We start from the raw sequence: 19,360 nt of genomic DNA, 5'->3' as shown, positions 1-19,360 counted from the left end.
TCTCTAATACACATATGAGCTTTGTTCTCATAATGAAATATTCAAATCTGTTTCTGGTGTATCTATGTCAATAATTACCACAATCAGCTATCTTTCTTTTTTTTCTGATTTCATATACATTATGTTTTATTCTGATTGAAAGTATCTTCAGACATACAAGGATTCAAGTTTCCTTCAGAGTCTTCTTTAACAAACATGGTCTTACCGTTAAAATAATGTTCCTACAAATTTTTATCAGCATGTGACATAGAGAAATGTCATGTGCTAGAGAAATGTTTCCAAGGGGGTATACTGGTTAATAGGTGCTCTTTCTAATGCTAAATTAAGAGCTTTTTCTCCGTGTTTGTTTCCTTTAATAAATAATTGAAAGTGCCCACTCTGACCACAGCACTGATGAGAAATGGGGATATAGGGATTAGATATAGAAATAAACCAAAAAAGGATTTCTTCTTTAATTAACTTGAAATTTAATAGTAGGATAATAATCATAATTATATAATTACAATAATGTAATCATAGTGTTCAATAGCTACATAAAGTCTACCCCTCCTCCTGATACTGCCCCTATGGACTGCTCAGGTGTGCTTGACTCATTAGCAGAAAAGAAAATTTGCTTATGGATTTTTAACTAAGTCCATTTATTAAGGGAATTCACCTGATGGTCTCGCAGTTATGTCTGCGAGCTCCCTTGCCAGACACATTCTCCACCCATCTCTCTTCTCTGGGCCCACCAGAGGCTGACTTTGAGGGACTTAACAACTCTGGGCTTCCATGCCTGTGGCTCTTGATTGGGCTCAATTTAATAGAAGAGAATAGAGACACCAGCAGGAGATCAGAGGTCATGAAGCAAAAAATTTCAGGATATTTACCCTCCTCTCCCTTACCTTCACTCCATCACTGACTCCCACTCTGCACCTACACACCCTCCCTCCTTGTCTAAGTACCATGTCTGGCAGTGGTTACAACTACACCTAGAAATGGGCAGCCCTTTTTGTAGGTGCAGCTCTCACCTGAATCTAATAACTCCTTTCCTTAACCTTCCCCTTCAGGTATAGGATGGTAATGCCTTCTTGCTATGACTGGTCCCTGGGTACCTCAGTATCACTTGCTGCTTTCCTTAATCCTGTCTATACTTCTGTAATAGTCTCTTCATCAGACTGTTTTCAACATCTGAGCTAAATACGCTTTCTGCTTTTTTGTTAGGACCTGATTTGTACAACTGGGATTACACCTGTATTACAAGATAGGAAAGGAAAAGTGATAAATGAGGTTAGAGGACTCCTTAGGTTCAGTGGAGTAAGACATCCTTTCCAGCTAGAAGATTAGAGAATGCTTTGTAGATGAAAGGCAATCAATAAAGGCATGGGTTAATCCTTCACTTTTCTAATGAGAAATATTGGCTCATTTTTCTCTCAGTCTTGCTCTCGCTCACTTAGATTTGGTCTATTTAGAAAAGACTGAATATTGCTTCTGGAAGAAAGAACTGTGGGTTACAGAGTCTGCCTTTCTGATGAACTTGCAAAATGTCAGCATCTCTATATGAGCCTGATCCGAATGCTCCTGTTGAAATGTCATGGAGCCAGCCTGGTTCACAGAGTAGGGTGACAGAAATTCAGCTGGGAAGTGTTCTGGGTTGCAGCCACAGCATAGGGCCAAGGCAGGCCAGAGTTAGCTTGTGAATAGAAGTGAATCTGCCTTCTTTCCCTGTCCCTATCTCTCTCCTTGTGGTTAACAATACACTTGATAAATGAAATGGAAGTGGAGGAGGGGCTTCTTTTCTTTTAAAGACCAAGATTTTGCTCTAATTAAGAAGTATTAAAACAATTTTTTAAAAAATTCAGCACAATGGTCAGGAATAACTGCATCAAGCCAGCAAGTTATGTGGACCATTGTTTAGGCTTCTTATTTTGATTTCCCAGCTATGGCAAACTGGGGCGGAGGAGCCATTCAGCACTCCAATCATAGTAACTGCATCCACCTGGAGAGAAAACAAGGCATAAGGTCTCTGGTGTCTGTTCCCAGGAGAGTCCTGACCCTCCCCCACCTTCTTACCTCCTTCTCTCACCTCTCTCTTCCTCTCCCTTCTTCCTTCTCATCTGCATTTCCTTTCTTCCTTCTTTTTTTTTTTTCCAGTGTATTGATTTGTAGGGGGAGGAAAATTATTATAACCATTGTTAAAAATGTACCTCAGATGGTATCTAAGACTAGAATTAAGAATTAGATCCAGTGAGATACTGGAAGAAAAAAAACAAAAAAATTGAATTCCTCAATAAAATTCCAAAATGTTAGGGCAGTCCTTCTCAGGCTTGAGTTGCTGACACCCTAATACATCAGGGAAACTGAAGCTGGAGAAAAGGTTCCCTGACATCCATTCTCAATGGATTTCAAGATTTGCAGCTGTGGGTGAGGTCATAGATCAGATCCAGGTGGGTCTTTTCCTTGTGTGGACTCTCCCTTTGGATTTATTGTTCTACACATGGAGCCATTAGATCAACAAATTTGTAATAACTATGTCACCACTTCCCAGAAGCCTTACCTAACACCTTCTCAGTGGGATACAACTGTTATACTGTCTGTCAACCTCTACTGCAACCTGTCTGCTTACCTGCCTCCTTCTCTTAATCTATGTTCACCCAGGCAGCTACAGTGCTGAATCCCCTTAAATTCCTCAGTGAGAATGCTGTGAAAGTTCAACAGCTTATTCTTGTTTAAGGAAGAATTAATGAATAAAAAGAAATGGAAGGATATACAGGGGCAAAAGCATGGATGCATTTTTCTCCATGTTTTTAATTCTCCCTTGCAATAGAATAAACCCAGCATTCATCAAATTTCTGCTCCTCTTTTTGACTGCCTGATCTTAACCACCTCCCACTGAAAACTGTTAGAGAAACTCCAAGAGTCCCATCTCCTGAACTTGGCAAACAAGAGTTCCATGACAACCCCAGCCAAACTCATTGTTTTCAGTACATCATCCTACCTCTGTCTCAAGGGTACTAAACTACTACAGTTTCCTCATGGGTCATGCTCCCCTACTTCCCTTTCATTCCCCCACCCTGGAAAAGCTCTCCCCTTCCTCTGTTTCTTACTGGTAGGCTTCTTTTTGTCTTGAGCCTTCACTCAAGCACTGCCTTCCATTGACTGTTTGCTGGCCTCTTTCTGATAGGTCTTCACTATCTCCATGCAAACCCCTAATATTTATCACAGAGGGTTGTAAATAATGGCTTTGCTTGCCTCTCTCCCCTCACCCTACACCTTTCAACCACACATACATATTCACCTATAAAATTATTTGAGGTTCTTGACTGCAAGTTCCAGAACATTTCCTAGAAGGGAATAATTGAGCATTATCCATTAAATGAATGATTAGCTCCATTAGGAAAGGAGAGCAAAGATTTTGTGAAACTTCTTCACTTTTGGTTTTTGCTTTATGTTCTTATTACAAAATTAATATATGTTCATTATATTAAAAATGGTAATTGCTATACTGTGTATAATTCCATCTCTCCCTTCATCTTTACCAATTTGGAAGGCAAAATAGAACCTCATTGTTTAAATTTGCATTTTTATTACGAGTGAGACTGAGCTTTTTTTCCCTAAAGTTTAATGGCCATCTGTATGTTTTTGCTGAGTAATCCACTCCTGTCCTTTACCCATTTTTATTGGAGTATTCAATCTGCTGATTAATATATGAAAACTCTTCTTATATAAAAAATAACTACTTTTTCTTGTAAATTTTTCAAATACATTTTTCAAGCTTACTTTATTCCTTTTACTTTTGTTTATTTTTGCCTGGTTTTTGAGATACAAATATTTTTAACTGTTGATAGTCAAATATATCAATATTTTAAATGATTTCTGCCTCTGAGTTTATTTATAGAAAAGTTTGTTTATTTACTTATTGTTTCATTTTTAGATTTCATTTTTTAATCTTTCTGTAATTTATTTTGGCATAGAGTATTTAATTCTCTGCAGAAATAACTGTCTCAGCGTGATTTATTGAATAATTCATAATTTCTTCACTGCTTGAAATGTCACATTTATCAGATGCTAAATGTTTACACACACACACACACACACACGAGGTTATTATTGCCCTGTAAAAATCTGGTTCCATTGAGAAAGATTATCTTGCCTCAGTACAGCAAGATAAGAGATCAGGGTTTGAAAAAAAGACATTTTTATCATAATAAGACATTTTCATGTTTGGCAATGTAAGTCATATTTCCCCTCCTCCCTCTTATCCTCCATTTAGTCTTCTCCTTTAAATTTTTTTTCTGACCTCCCAGATTATTTTTCCATGTGAAATATGGAATAATTTTTGAAAACTTAAACATTATATAAAATGTTGATTGGAATGAAATAAAGGTTTTATATGGATTGAAAAAAATTACACTTCTGAGTACATCTCTTCATATTTCTAGATAAATTTTTAAAAGCTATTTAAAGGAGATACTTGATCAAATTCATTTCAAAATGTGAAATATTCTGTCTAGATTTTATGAAAGGAGTCTCTTTCCTTCTGTATTAGTTTCCTATTTCTGGTGTAACAAATCACTATAAATAGGACTTTACACAATTTTATTCTCTTATAGTCCTGAAGGTCAGAAATCCAAAAGTGATTTCACTTATCTGAGGGCCCTGGGGGAGAATCCTTTCCCTTATCTTTTCCAGGCTCTTGAGCTGCATTCCTTGCATCTCTTGTCTCATGGCATCTCCTGCATCTTCAGAGTTAGCTTGTAGCATCTTCAAGTGTCTCTCTGTGTATCCCTCTGCTCCCATCATCACATCATCTTCTTCTGTAGTAAAATCTTGCTTATTAAGACATTTGTGATTATCTTTAGGGCCTACAAAGATAATCCAGGAAAATCTCACCATTGCAATATCCTTAATCTCATCTACAAAACAAACCTTTTTCATATAAGATAATATTCACAAGTACCAGGGATTAGAACCTGGATATCTTTGGACCCATCACTCAGCTTACTACAACCTCCAATATTGATAACTTGAAGTAAATTTTTTTTTTTCTTGACCGTGCCCACAGCATGTGCAATTTCTCAGGCCAGGGATCAAAGCTTCAAACCTGTGCCACAGCCACAACCTGAGCCACTGCAGTAATGAAAGGAAAGGAAAAGAAAGGGGAAGAAAGGAAAGGAAAAGAAAGGAAAAAGGGGAGGAAAGGAAAAGGAAAGGGACAGAGACTTCATTTATGAGAAGATGTGGTCCTAATCTCAAGAAGGACCAAATAGGAGACCATGTCAGGCACCCTGCCCAGAGCCTGGCATTTTCCTTGGGCTCCACAGTGCTTTCTTCTTCCCCAACCCTGTATCCCTGAGCCAGTTCTCAGCCTTATGAGTATCCTACAGAGAAAGCCAACTGACAATGTTTGCAAAAGACAAGGCCTTTTCTTTCCGAATTAATCGTTTGCCAAGTGAATTGAATATCTTCTGTTTCCTGAGTCAATGCATTGATGTATTAATGGCTATAGGGATCACAGCCCTCAGTAAGGGTCTCCTGGGGCTCATGGTCACTGGCATTTTCCATATAAATAGGAACCAGATGTAGAATGGAATGGGAAAAACATTCAGGAAGCCACCTTGGGGGAGAGCGAGGTCTCAACTATAGAGCCTAAGGAACTTTAAAGTCCCAAACACTCCAGCAAAAATATGGATGAATGGGAGTACTTGGAAGTAAAAAAGTATGTTTACTTTTATGACTCTTTTGTAGGGAATCAATAGCAACCATTTTATTCATTTATTTATTTACTCAAAAAATGTGTAGTTAAATGACAGGAACTGTGCTGTCTTGATGATACAGTAGCTTACAAGACAGATGTGGACTTGGACTTCACAGAGCTATAGTGGAGGGAAATAAATGAAAAAAAATGAGTTAAACAAAGTTAAATAAAACAAGCCAAAACAACCATTGTTATGAAGGTAATAAGTAGGACAGTATGGTACAGACTAAACAGAAGAAGGTATTTCTGATTTTTGACCTTAACAGGGAAATATAAGTACAAATATATTTTGTAATTAGTGAGAACGTGTCACCATCCACAAAAAATAATACGTTAATCATGACATGTCAATATAAAAATTCGCTCCCCCTTTTAATGCACTTTGATATAAATTCTACTATGATAATGTAATTGCAATCCCTACTATGTTTTAAACAGGTGAAGCCATATCTATAAGAAATAGAAATAAGAATTGGCATAATCCCAATCACTGTAGGAAATTTGAAAAAATGGCCCTCAGCTTTTAACAAAACAAAGAAAAAATAAATAAGGATATGGCTCTAATTAAATAACTAAAAACCTTTACTAAAATTATATATTTTATATATAAATAATTTTCTTCTGCAAGCTTCACAGAACATTTTACACTTTATTATTGTACTACAAAGGAAAATCTTAAATTCAAAACATTGATCATTCTTTTGCAATTAATGTAGATATTAAAAACCACAGGAAAAATACCACTACCTTTCAAATAAGGAAATAAAACAGAATAGAAATATGAAAGCATCCCCTAAAATTATTCTTATTCAAAGTGTAAGTCAAACTTCAGTATAGAACTTGAACAAAGCTGTAGAGTACAATCAGTAATTCGAAATACTTCTATAACTGGGCATAAAAGGACCAAAAATGAATTATCTTAGCAAGAAATTAATTTTTAAAATCTTGAAGTAGAGAGTCAATAAAACATAGACATCAATTAATCAGAACACAGAAAACAGAATTTATTTTCTATTTTCTTACAACTTTTTATATCATTTTTAAACTTTTCAATACTTCTCAGTGCTCTTTCATCATTTAAGAGACTTTTTTCCATCTGATTCTCAGAGTCCATTTCTTTCTGCATTCTCTTAAAGATACCAGAAGTTCTGTTTCAGATGCTTTGAAACTAAAAATGCATCTAGAAAATATGAATTATTATTATTTTGTGATTATTACTAAATTTGACATATTAAGAGAGTTGCTAAAAAAAATATTGTCCATTCTGGGAGTCAAATATGCTAGGTATGTAGCCATTCAATGAGCTATTACATTGCATTGTGGTTTAATTTGTATTTCACTGATTAAGAAGTGAGGGTGAGCACCTTTTCAGTTGATTATTGGCCATTTGAATGTCCTATTTTGTGAAATAACCAATCAAATTCTGTGCTCATTTTTGCATTGAGTGGTCTTTCTACTCTCAAAAGGAGGAAGATCAGCTAGCTTCTGCCAAAACTGTGGTGATATGGGCCTCTTGAGTGTTAGACCACTGGATATTTGAGGCTAGAACTCGGAAACAAGATCTGGCCTGCGTAATACCAGGATATGAAATTCAGTCGACAATACTTGGTAGTTTTTACAAACTCAAGAGGACATGGTGATTTGTCAATCCAGTTATATATTATGAGGCAGCTTTGTGGCCCAGTTCTCAGTGGATTTTGCTAGAGACTCATTTAAATATAATGACATAGTAATCGCTATAAGCCTGGGACAATTATCAGCATAATTTGGAGACTGTTAATAAGCCAAAGTTCCATCAAAATTTATTACTCCATTGGGGCCACCCTTGGCCTCAAGGCAGACAACCAAGTAATGGCTTGTAAAATGACATTTTTAAACTAGAAAACCACATTAAATGTGATTTACAATGAAATTGCTGACATCAGAAACTGGACTTTGTGATTCCATGTGGCTTAAACCTTTAAAAGATGTTAATAGGCTGCAAATAGATTCTTGTTTTTTAGCTTTTAGTCACAAGATGCATCCCAAATCATTAACACATAGGATTTTATTACTTATCAGAATGGTCTTTCTAGATGTCACAAATTGAAATAAAGTCTTTCCCTGGGCCTTAATTCCATATTCAGTTAAAGCAAATAAGGACACTCCAAATCTTCTTTTTTTCTTTTCTTTTCTTTTTTTTTTTTTTTTTTTTAAGGTCTTTTTAGGGCCACACCCTCAGCACATGGAAGTTCCCAGGCCAGGGACTGAATCAGTGCTGTAGCTGCCGGCCTATGCCACAGCCATAGCAACACCAGATCTGAGCCGCATCTGTGACCTGCAACACCAGATCTTTAACTCGATGATCATCCAGGACAGTGGTTGAACTTGTGTCCTCATGGATGCTAGTCAGGTTGTTACCACTGAGCCACAACAGGAACTACACAATCATTTTAAACTCATACTACTTTAAGCAGCCTGTTTCTTAGAATTGGATAATTTTTAATGTGACAGGACAAAATATTGATATTATGGGATATATTCTCTCTCCCTATCTCTATGTTCTCTGTCTCTCTCTCTGTCTCTCTCTCACACAGACAGACACATATACACCTATACAAAACAAATGTGGAATACAAAAATTTTCAATATTAAACCTAATTATTAGTAACATCTCGTTTAACTATCAAATATGTAGTTGGCAAAATCTAAAGAAGTATTTAGCATATTCTAAATTAAGGGATATATTTTCATGAGTATATTGGCAATCTCATATAAACACTTCCTTTATAAACTTACAATACTTCAAATTGATTTAGGAAAATAATATGGTATAAGAGTAAGCATTATTATAATTAGGAAATAGACTTTTGTTGTGTCAAAAGGCCTGGATTTAAGATCAGCTCCATGATTTTCAGACTGAATGGCCTTAACTCATGTAAATTTAGAATCCTTATTTCTATAAAATAATCTTTATATCAAAACATAATAAAAATATTAAAAATGTCTGCTCTTTTCCCTTTCAGATGCTTTGAAGATAAAATAAATAATTGTTTCTGAAAATATTTTGTCAATTAAATATTATACCAATCCAGTTATTTTTGTCTCCCTTATCAGGAGACATTTTTCAACGTATCCCTCACACCTGAAAGAACCTTCATGATTCTCTCCAATATAACCGCTTCTGGTTAGACTTCCCTAGCACCTAAAAAGACAGGTAAGATACCATCTCCTCCTCCATATTTTCATAGAATATTAAATTACCACTGTTATAACTCTTGGATCACTGTAACAGTAGTAAGACTAGCAATCATGGTAGTAGTGTCTTATTTACATGTTAGATTGAGACCACCTCAGGAACAGAAATTAAGCTCTAGGATCCCAGCACTTACTCCTCGCCTGCACATTTATTTTAAGTTTCAACGTGTGTGTGCAGAGGGGAGTCTGAAACACTTGATCCAACTTACAAGGCTAATTGAAGGAAATATTTACAGATCTGTTCATTTGACTGATTTTTATTGAGGTACTACCATATACTAGGCAAATCTTTTTAAAGATGACTTCAGAATATATGCAGAATTATCGTAGTGTTTATTTAAAAACTCAAACACATATTTCTAAGCTTAGAGTTGCTGTATCTGTTTAAAATCAGGAAAAAATAATCTTGGGTATGGTTAAAATCTTCACAGCATAGCCACTTAAATTCTAAGATACTCAAAAAAGGTTTGTGTCACTACATTAGGCATCATCCATGAAAATCCGTGAGAAAATACTAGTAAAAAGATTTGCTTTTCATGAATTTTGTCATGTCTTATCTCAAATCAATTAATTCATATAGAAAAACTCCAAATTAGCATAGTCAAATAATAATATTAATCTATAATGTATTTCATAAGAAATCTTTTGTAATCCTTAGATCTGATTTTGGAATTCAAAGGTTTAATACTCAATGAGAGAATTCTTAGTGTGATAAATACTGAAATACTATTTTCATAATTAAAATGAATGTTGGAAAATATATAAGTTTCTAACACATTTAACGAGAACCTGCTGTATACAGAACCCCATTGGATATATGCCATAGGGGAGGCTGGGCATTTTTCCCATTTAAAAGATTCATATTCTACTAACAGTAATAGAATGCACATAACTATAAAACTTTAGTAAATGATTAGGGACCTCCACATACTTACAAAATGATTTTTTTTATAAAGAATAATTCACTTCACAGATATTTTCTCCTTAATATTTGTATCTCAGCTTTTTTGTTTGTAAAATGTAAATACAGTAATAGGTATGGACAGGAACATTATAAAATATGAATTAATGAAATTCAAGATAAGAAATTTTATCCCCAAAATGCCACTCAAAGTACACAAAAAGCACACAGCAAACATTCATTCAACCATAATGGAAACACTTTTCCAAATACTTTGTGACTTAAAAGAACTAAAATGCCAGGGTAAAAAAATTTTGAACATCATTTTTACATTCTACAGTATTCACTATTAATTCACACTGTTACAAAGAAGCCCTCACTTAGTCCCTCTCTAGCCAATATTGCTCTGCTTCTGTAATCACAGACTTACCTTTCCTCTGAAGCCTCGCCCTATCTCATTAAATGGAAAATAAGATTATTAACTTCAGAGCTTGTAAGAGAGTTGAGCCTCTTTCACTTCATTAGCATTCATTAGCAGCACCTCCTCCTCCCCTATGTTCTTACTATTCCATGTTTCTTGTTGCCTTTGGTGTGCTCTCTCCTCTGTTTCCTTGGTTTCTAACAGCAGAAGTGGCATTTAGTGACCTACCCCGGTATTGACATTCAGTTACTGCCTCCATTAAAGATGGACTAATTAGAGCGGCCCATGTGTTGGCCCAGAATTAATTAAAGGAAATGCAAGAATCAAAGCAGGGCACTGATTATCTGATGCTCTGGAATATGAATTCAGCCTCACATTTTGGAAGTCGAGGTTATGATTATTGACCTCGTTATACATTAGTAGTACTTTTATATCTGTAGTCAGTGAGTAGATCCATTTTAATCAGTGCCGTGCCTGCATATGTGTGTGCACATGTGTGCATGTATGTTAGAATGTATTTGATTTCTCCTTTGAAAAGAATTTTATATGAGCAAACATGAGAAGATTTCATTAGTGGACAGTATCAGCAATACTGAGATCAAGGAAATATCAGATTGCTTACCATGAGACTCATCTAGTTTATTAAAACGCTAAAAACTTTAATTTACATTAAAGTTCTTTTTATGAATAGAAATGCTTAACAAGAGTCTCCTTATAATCCCCCCTACATAATTCTCAACTACCCTATTTCTACACTGACCTTATCCTTTGGATCAATTCATAGAACCTGCCTAGTCGATGTCTGGGAACATCCGAGACACCCTTTTAGGTATCAGTTCACTCAAAGAGAGAGAGAACCCATATTTGCCCCTCAGATTTCTTAACTTGCATTGCGTAACTGTCCATGTGCTGACTCTGTCCATCCTATTGGCCATCAAATTGCCATGAGCCACATAATGAAATGACTTATACAAAAGAAATGGTCAATTAACATGTGAAAGATGAGAGTGTGGAAATTAAAGAAGCCTAAAGATTATACTTTTTTTAGGAGGAAAAGGGTAACACTGTATTAGAGTAGTGCTTCTAAAAGTTCAATTTTCATAAGACTCAACCTAAGGCGCTTGTTAAAATGCCTACTCTGATTCAGTAGGTCTGGCTTTGGGCCAGGGATTTTTGCATTTTTAGCAAAGTCCTAGATGATCTACAAATTGTATTTTGAGCAGCAAGATGCTAGATCCTTTGGTGACTTGGTCAAGATGACCTCCTGTGACTTTGGTAATATTTTAAAATTGGTGTGATGGTGATAGCAGTTCTAAGGAAGAAAGACAGGGATGTGAGGTTTTTTAGGAAAAAAAAAAAAAGTCTTGGGATCTCTCTTTCCCTCTAAGTCTACAAGCCCTTGGGAATCCCAGTGCTTCTTCACCTTCCTGAAAGGAAGGCAAACCCCTTCTTTGAAACTGCCTGTGCTCCTCTTTAATGATTGTGTCAAATCACTCCAAGCTCCATTAGGACTTATGCACTTTTATGAAATATAATCCTTACTAGGTCATAATTTTATTTTCACATAAAAGTTTGCTTCCTTAGAGTATATTCTGTATCAGGTAGGCTAATAACAAAAATAAGTTCTTAAAATGATGCAGCTGTAGGCAGATGTCCTGTGCCCATGCTGTCTATAGTGTGAGTATAGCCTCTTCTACTCTTCAGTTCTGGGCATTTTAAATTCCCATTAGTGTGGAGAATTACTGCTTTCAGTTTATCATTATTTCTTCAAATATTATTTTCTGCCCCCTCATTTCCTTCTTCTCCTCTCCTTTCCAAACATGTATGTTAGAACATCTGACAATGACCCAAAAGTACCCAAATCTTTGCCATTATTGTTCAATAATTTTGGTTCTCTGTCCTTCAGATTGAATAGTTTTTAATGATCTATCTTCATATTCATGAATTTATTCTTCTGTCCTATCAACTTCATTCTGCTAAGCCCAACTTGTGAATTTCTAATTCAGACTGGGTTTTTCAGATATAGAAACTATATTTGGTTCTTTATACAATTTATATTTCTTTGATTCAATGTGAATATGTTTTTCTTTACATCACTGAGAATAGCTTAACAGCTACTTTAAAATCCTTTTCTGCTGATTCCATCTGGGTCATATCACAGTTGGACTCTCTTGAATGATTTTTCCCCCCCTCTCTCAAGACTGGTTTACATTTTCCTGCTTCTTTGTAATTATGGGTCATACCCTAGACGTTGGCAGTGTTATGTTGTGGATGCTCAGGATTCTGGCAAATTTTTCCCAAAAAATGTTAATTTTTTTATTCATTCATATTAGAATGCAGTTAATTTGTATAGACTCAAACTTCAAACATCTCTTCAATATCAGCTTAAATCTCATTTCAATTCTTTATCCTTAACTGGGCTGCTTACAACCTACCTGAGCAACAAATGTCATGAGTCAGCTGAAAACCAGGCAGAAAAAAACAGAGTTTGGGTCTCTCGGTCTCTTTCTCCCTCTCTCTTTCTCCATCTCCCAGTTCTCACTTTCTGACTGCTATGTTGCTCTAATTCCTGTTCTCCAGAAACAGGAGTGACTGGGGTTTGAGCTACCCGTGCAGTATGAACCTTTCATTCTAAGATCTATAAAAATGGGAAAATTACCTGTGACGTTCCCTCCTTTCAAATGTTGACAGCTTTTCGAAAATTTTCTGCTTTTGTTTGTCTTCCAGTACCTTTGGGTGGTTGATTTTTTTTTTTAATTTCTTCATTTTTTCTTTTTTTGGTGTTTTGTCCAAATCAATAGGAAGTTTGATCTTTAGGAGCTCACTCAGCCATACCAATAGCAGAACTTCAATTTACTATATGTATATTTATTATATGTATATATCCCTAATAATATAAGAATTTAGACCAGAATTTAGATCTATTTATTATATGTATATATCCCTAATAATATAAGAATTTAGACCAGAATTTGGTGCTCCCAAAATAATACATAAAATATCTAGCACTGGTTTAGTGGTTAGATACAGATATTGTAAGTTGAAAGTCCCAACCTATCCCCCACCGCCACCCCCAGATATCCAGGGAAAACTGGGTGAGTAATTTTCAGTCAGTTGCAACCTATTGCCAGAATTTTGCCCCTAACTCTGAGCTTTAGACTTCTATATCCAACTACATAACCTGCATCTCTATTTGGACATCTAGCAGGCATTTCAAATTCAACTTGCCAAAAATAAAATTCTTGATTACTCTCGTACCAACCTTAAAATTGCTCCACTCCCAGTATCCCCTGCTATTGCAATGTTCAGCTAATCCTCTTAGCTGAGACTTTCAAAATATACCTGACCCTGCTCTACACTACTCCCATTTTAAGCCAAACCACTATCATCTCTCGACTGAACCACTGAAATTGCCTCATAATATTCTTGTTGTTTTCACTCTTACATACCTACAATCAACTTTCCTTAAAGCAATCAAAGTAAAAAAAAAAAAAATCCTGACATAGTTGGAAAAGAAATCCAATATCCTCACCATGACCCACAAGATGCCATACCATGTATCTCTGCATAAAGTGTCCATTTAAGCCTGTTTCCTGGATAACGTTTTTTGGCCACTTTACAGACCCAGATGGACCTCCAGCCAAAACTGTATTCAGATGTCAAGAAAGATGACACCACACACACACACACACAAACACCTACCAGGAGAGTATGAAAAGATTTATTACATATATAATAAAGCCTTCTGGGAAGAGCAGAGCAGACTTCTCAATCTGTTCCAAAAATGCCTTGAGAGAGAAAGGAAAGGAAATTGGTGGGTTTTCACAGTGGCTAGGAGTTGGGGCTAGGCTGAAGTTTCGCTTGCAGAGTTGGGTCAGGGACTTGTGTGGTTGGAGCCTCCTACTCGGGTGTTACATATACCATTGTCTCTGCCTAGAACACTGCCATATCTGATAATGTGTGGTGTGGTTCTTACCAGACATATGGAATTATGGAAGGAAACAATGAGTAGAAGGTTTTTGCCAGGGTGTATCATAGTAATGGACCATGGAATCCAGGTAAACAGCAACAAAAGAAAGGCTAAGGATTTGCAGATTATAAAAAAGTAGTGGAGTCATTGATTGGAGGTCTCAGTGAGGTTGAAGTAGAGGGTATTTTAGCAAATGAGATGGAAGAATACAAACATGGTTCCTAAGAAGCAGCTATGGAAAGAATAGCTGAAATGCAGTAAGAAATTTTAATGGAGATGAGGAAACCAAAGTTCAAAGAATTAAACCAGACTGTTGTACATTTCATCTCTTCGATGGAATAAGTACTGAAAATAAAGGTAGAAGTTCGGGTAGAGAGGAATATTGTGAACAAGACATTAAAGTCCTCCGTAATAAAGAAATTGATCAGAGGTTGGTAATCCCATAGAGGAAGAAGAGATGCTGTAGCAGATGGCCTGTGCTTCAATCTAGATGCTTTTGTCAGTAGAAGTCTCTAAATTATGTTTCAGAAAGTGTTGATGGATTCAACTTGAATGGAATTTTTTAAAGATCATCAAAGATTAATAAGCATATTCCTGGGGAAATAGACACATTTTAAGACAAGCTTTTAGAAGCTGTAATATATTATCATCACATTGCAGAGGTGCTAACCATTATTGCCACTGCTCAGCTTTTCTGAGAAGAGGAGAAAAGGAGAATCAATTTATAGTGAAGAGACTGTAGCCCAAAGATTAAGAGGCCTGGAAAAGTTCACACAAGTAGCAGAGGCTCAAAGGAGAAACTCTCACCCTCTCACCTCCTGGCTCTAATTTTCCCTGACAGCTCTGGCTGCCTTCCCCTTGCCCACAGCTATCAACACATTATAGCCTGCCAGCTGTGAGTCATGTCAACATGAATAAAATCACAATTCTTCCTGCCTTTTAATTTGTTATGAAACCATCATTCCTATAAAAGGTTACATGCATAATATACTTTTTTGTGCATGTGTGTGTGTCTTTTTAGGGCCACACCAGCAGCATATGGAGGTTCCCAGGCTAGGGGCCAAATCGGAGCTATAGCCACCCGCCCAGACACAGCCACAGCAATGCAGGATCTGAGCTGCATCTGCGACTTACACCACAGCTCACTGCAACACCGGATCTGCAACCCACTTTGCGAGGCCAGTACCCCCGTCCTCATGGATGCTGGTTGGGTTCATTAACTGGTGAGCCATGATAGGAACTCCCCTAATAGTATTCTTAATAAAACATTTATTTTTTTGGATATATATCAAAAGAAAATGAAAACACTAACTTACAAAGATGCATGGACCCCAGTGTTCATAGCAGCATTATTTATAGTAGCCAAAATATGGAAGCAACCTGTGTCCATCAACAAATGAATGGATAAAGAATATGTTTTTTATACACACACATACATATACACTCAATGAAATATTAACCTTATAAAAGAATGAAATTCTTCCATTTGCAACAACATGGATGGACCTGGAGGCAATTATACTTAATGAAACAAATCAGACAGAGAAAGACAAATACTGCATTGTATAACTTATATAAGAAATCTAAAAAATAAATGAGTGAATATAACAAAAAAGAAACAGACTTAGATACAGAGAACAAACTAGTAGTTCGTGCAGAGAGGGAATAAAGGAGGGACAAGATAGAGGTAGGAGATTATGAGGTACATATAACTCTGTATAAAATAAATAAACTACAAGAATATATGGTACAGCATGTGGAATATAGCCAGTATTTTATCATAACTTCAAATGGTGTATAATCTATAAAAATATTGAATCACTATGTTATATACCTGAAATGAATATAATATTGTAAATCAAACACATCAAAAAATAAATTAATTGATTAAATCAAAAATAATAAAAGAAATGAATGAAATGTATGTAACTGGCATATAGTACAGGCATTACTCACATTTTCTCTTATTAATATCTGAATTTCTTACACTTAACTAAATTCTAGCATAGAGCATATAGTCAGTAAAACTACTAAGCTGAATGAAATAATTAACCATGTAAACTACAGGCATTTACTTACGTACTCAACCTCTCTTCTAATCTGCACAGATATGAACAAGCACATGTCAAACAATATATTTGACTTCCCAGCAAAAGATTGCAGTTTGGGCTGCTGGGCTCCAATAGGAGAGATAAAAAGTTTTACCATCATCCAAACATGATTTCCTTAAGCAACTCTTCAAAAGATAACCTTCAAGCCCCTCAGGAAATAAACCATCCTAAAGATCTGCAATATGATCAGAAAATTTACACCTGAGTTGGGTAATGCTTTAGCTCTCAGCTCAGGAGACTGGAATTTCAAATCCCAGGTATCCCTCTAGACATAAAAATATGGCTTTTCTATCCATTACAGAAGCAATAGAGAAAAAAAGTGAACTCTAAATTGAGTCTATTTAATGGGCTGCCACCTACAAACAGTGAGTGGAAAAGTGAACTCCCACAAGTCAGTATTGAATGAGTGGAGAGCGGCAGCTGGTAAAAGATTACAAGCAATTTTCATGAGATTTACAGTAAGCTAGTGAACTACAACGTGACAGAAGTTGAACGTGAAATTAAATGAGGCTATACATCAATGAAGATTTTGTTTTCAGCAGCTATGAACTTTAAGATGATTAACAAGACAAGAAGTGTGGATTCCCAGGGCTCTTTGGAATACTTTGGGTCAGACAAAGTTATGTACAAGCAGAAGATGAGAACAGTTAAAACTGGAGTAGGAATAGGGAAGAGAGTTCAGTGGCAATACGTAAACTTATTGGGAAACTTATTCCCAAACTGATGGGTATGACTTGAGGTTTTGCCTCATCCACAGGTTTGAACCCACATTTTTCTCCTGCCCAGTCTGCAGAATCAAACCTAGCCCAAGGCCAAGACTCAGCTTCTTACATGTCTGCATCTTCCCCCCTAGTCATGCCCCGGCTTACACACATGAACCACACCAAACCCTGGCCATACAGCATCAGTCCATATTAGTAACTTCATGGATGCCAATTCCCTGGCTGTTATTCAAGCCACATCTCTAGATTTGGTCATTTTCTTTCTCCTGAAGTAAGACCTCCTAATATTCAACTTGAGCTGTTTTCAGATGGGAGGTTTTCCCTGAAAACCAGACTTGCTCCAAGCACTCCCACTGGGTCTTTTCTCCTTTTGCTATTCAGACTCCTGTGAAAGGATTCTAGTTTCATATTTTAGTTCCTCTCTTTTCTTCCTTCCCACCACAGTATACCTAGCTAGCACTCTCAGTATAAAGCAGCATTCTAATTCTGGCCCAGACCTGGATCAAATTGCCTATTTACTTAACATTCTGCAAGTATTATAAATAATTTTCAGATACTCTGCATCATTTCATGCCTTCCTATATTTTGTTCAAGCAGACAAATCTATAACACATATACATAAAGACTGGCCAATAAATACAATAGGCTGAACAAGCTGGGTGATTTCATAGTGAGAAAAAAATATTCTGCTTTTCTAAGCCAAAGCAGATGCATGCTTATAGTATTCTAATACAAGCTTGACTATGCTCTCAGGAGCCCCACCTAGCCCTGTCCTCCTTCCCTTCTGAGTTCTAAAGTGCCCCACTTCTACCCTCTGAAGTCCCAACCACTTCCAAGAAATATACCCTGAAACAGGAACAAATTCAATTCATCCCTAGGTCCCTGAACCTCTCCTTGTGCAGGGCCAATGCACACGTACCACTCACCCTGACCCATTGGGGTTGGGCACAGCTATTCTTTCAGACCTGGAATGCAGAGAGGAAAAACCTTTCAGATCATTTCTTAATCTGCTTCTAAAGATGTCAAGAGGATGACAGAAATGATTTACCTGGTCAGTAAAGATCTGGAGACGTCTTATCTGCATCAGCCTCTGTTTCACCAAAGGCACCATCTTTCACTACTCAGGGCCCTTGAAGCAGTCTTTCCCATAGCCCAACATTTCTAAATCTATGATCTCTGGAGCCACCTATATCAGAATCAGCTGAGAGATTGTTAGAATGCAGATTCTTAGGCCCCTCCCCACTGATCCAGACTGATCCAGATGCTCTAGAGCTGGACTTCACACATCTGCATTGCGAACAATCTCCAGGGGATCTGACACACAATAAATTTTGAGAGCCACTTCTGAGAACCTTCAGGAGGAAATACAACTGAGTATCCTGAGGCAAAGGATTGTCACCAAATGGAATTTTAGTCAGAAGGCTAGGGTAAAATTATTCCTGTTTTGGATCCCCAAGAGCCTAACAGAAAACACTATGTCTCCTAAAGAAGCTTGAGAAACTCCCTAAAATATGACAGCTGGAATCATACTTGGGTTGCAAACAGGGGCATGTCTAAGAGTGGCCAAGTAGATCCAGACCTTAGCATGGATATCTGTGTGGTGAGGAAAGAGCCATGCAGAGGCTGAGCAGGGATTCTTGGGCAGTCACAGTGCTCCCTAGAGTTAACAAGAAGTTGTCTTGATGGAGTCACCCTTTGCCCTTGAACATATATATACATACCTTGAGTCTCAAATGCTTACCAATTGACGTGTCCGGTCAGGTAAATATACTGTGCCAGTATGAAGTGGCTTCCCTAAAGCTTGATCCATATTTTGATTCAGAAACTTTTAAGGGTCTTCAAGACCTTTGGGAGGTCCTTTGGGAAATTTTTGAAAAAGCCAGAAGCCCCTCGGATTTGCTTGGGATAGAATCCTATATTGATTTCATGCCTCTGAGCCAACAACTTCATCTGTGTACACCCTGTGCACACCCTAGATGCTGATTGTGATGTCTTTTGCACTAGAGTTTTAGAAGCTCTGGACCTAACTGGAAACATTGGGGTCTATCTTGAAGAGGCCAGATTTTGTGGGATTTTAGGTAATTCTGGGAAAGAAGAACATTTTCTATGTGGAGTTATTGACCAAGAGCTTGTTGCCAGGGTACCATCTGAAATCCTAGAGCTCAGGAGTTCTCCTTACTACTGGAAGGGGCAAGCCTGCGTGAATGGTTATGTCATTAAGGGAATAAGATAGTAAAGACAGTAAATATTCCTCTCCAAAA

The sequence above is a fragment of the Phacochoerus africanus genome, chromosome 15 (assembly GCF_016906955.1).
Source record: "Phacochoerus africanus isolate WHEZ1 chromosome 15, ROS_Pafr_v1, whole genome shotgun sequence".
NCBI lineage: Eukaryota > Metazoa > Chordata > Mammalia > Artiodactyla > Suidae > Phacochoerus > Phacochoerus africanus.
The sequence above is the reverse complement of the archived record's forward strand: the minus strand, read 5'-3'. Positions refer to the sequence as shown.